The sequence below is a fragment of the Cryptomeria japonica genome, chromosome 4 (genome assembly GCF_030272615.1).
Source record: "Cryptomeria japonica chromosome 4, Sugi_1.0, whole genome shotgun sequence".
NCBI classification, from domain to species: domain Eukaryota; kingdom Viridiplantae; phylum Streptophyta; class Pinopsida; order Cupressales; family Cupressaceae; genus Cryptomeria; species Cryptomeria japonica.
The window spans coordinates 295857508-295859298 of record NC_081408.1 but is presented as its reverse complement, the minus strand read 5'-3'; positions in this window follow the sequence as shown (position 1 = coordinate 295859298).

Here is a 1791-nt window from a genome sequence, read left to right as displayed (position 1 = left end):
TAAAGTGTATGTAAGATGCTTAGATTGTTTTAATAATGAGTATTTATTGAGCATATGGGTACTCTTTTAATTGGATTTTTTTTAAAAATTTAAAAGTATTAAATGACAAGGATAAATTTTTAAAATTGTTAAATTTTTAGTCATGATAAAATTTCAAAATTCAAATCAAAGTCTCACATGAATTTAGTAATTTATTTTGGGTGCTTATATAAGAACATGTGTGTATTTATTTTGATAAATTCCAAGTTGTGGTCATGTAAAGAAATTCTTAGTATTTCTCATGTAATAATATTTTAGACCCTATGGCCAAACATAATAAGTAAGAGATTTGGAAAATACAATCCAAGGTAGTTATGCTAGTCAAACTAAATGACTACATAATCTTCTCAAAGTTGAGTTCATATCACCCACACATTATTCTCTTTATATTTATTATTATTATATATAGTTATTCTTGTCAAACTAAATGACTACATAAGTTTTGGCATAGGATTTTGACTTGAACAAAGATTCACCATATGATTGATTTTTTTCACAAAATAAAATTCTTATCATCTAAAGCCAACACAAGGCAATTTTAACTATACAAAGGACTTATCATTATATTGTTATGTCCTATATTGTTAAGAATCTTAGAGCTACTTATCAAAGTGTGGTAAACTTATGCATGATATTATAAGTCTATTTTGATGAAAAAATTGGGAAACATAAAAGTAGAGTGGATCATGCTAGAACTTACTAATGAGGACCTAGTTTCACCTATGTGTGAATCTTTTATTTGAGAATTCAATGAATGTGTCTAGTTAAATGGGATACAAAGACTAAGTGAAATTGAGGAACAACATCTTACACTTTAGTATTAAGATTACTTAAGTTTGATCTATTTTAATTTGAGGTGCATGAACAAAATTTATTTTTTTGTTTTCTAAGTTAATACTATAGTTAGGTATATTTTTTGAGACTTATGAGTTTGAGGTTTTTATTTTTAGTCATATATCTGATAGACTATGAAAAAATGAAAAATCTTATTTTAAAGAAAAAAGGTATCACTTTATGACCACAAAGTGGTTTCAACTTATTACATTAAACTGTATATTTATGTATGTCAAAATAATTCAAAATGATTTGTATTGAATTGATATAAACATATATGAAAATGAATGTGTAACTATCCCCAAAATAATTTTAATATATTTGTGTTGTATCCATAAAAATTAGATTTTTTTTTATATTCATGTGAATATTATATTCTTATTTTCAATAGTGTAAGTGATTTAAAAAAATATATTATTACATCAATGTATCCATGTTAAAGCTCCTACAAATACCCATTCAAATAGTTATAATATAAAAAAAGGTTGAATATATATATATATATATATATATATATATATATATATATATATATATATATATATATATATATATATATATATATATATATATATATATATATATATATATATATATATATATATATATATATGGGAGGTATTTCACAATTAAAGATTTGAAAACCATAAAAAAGTTAAAATCATAGAATTCAAGTTAAAACTGTAGATTGAACATCAAAACCACAAATGTAGATTTGCCCTAAATTCATATACAATCATAAAATTTCTAAAACATAATTATTATAATTAATTTGTCTCAAGTATTTTTTCAAATATTCAATAAAAATTCAATAAAGATAATTTATTATATATTTTCTTTCAATATTCTCTTCTTCATTTCCAAAATATATATTCATTTTTATTATTTTATTACTATATCAAATACATTTTTAGGTTT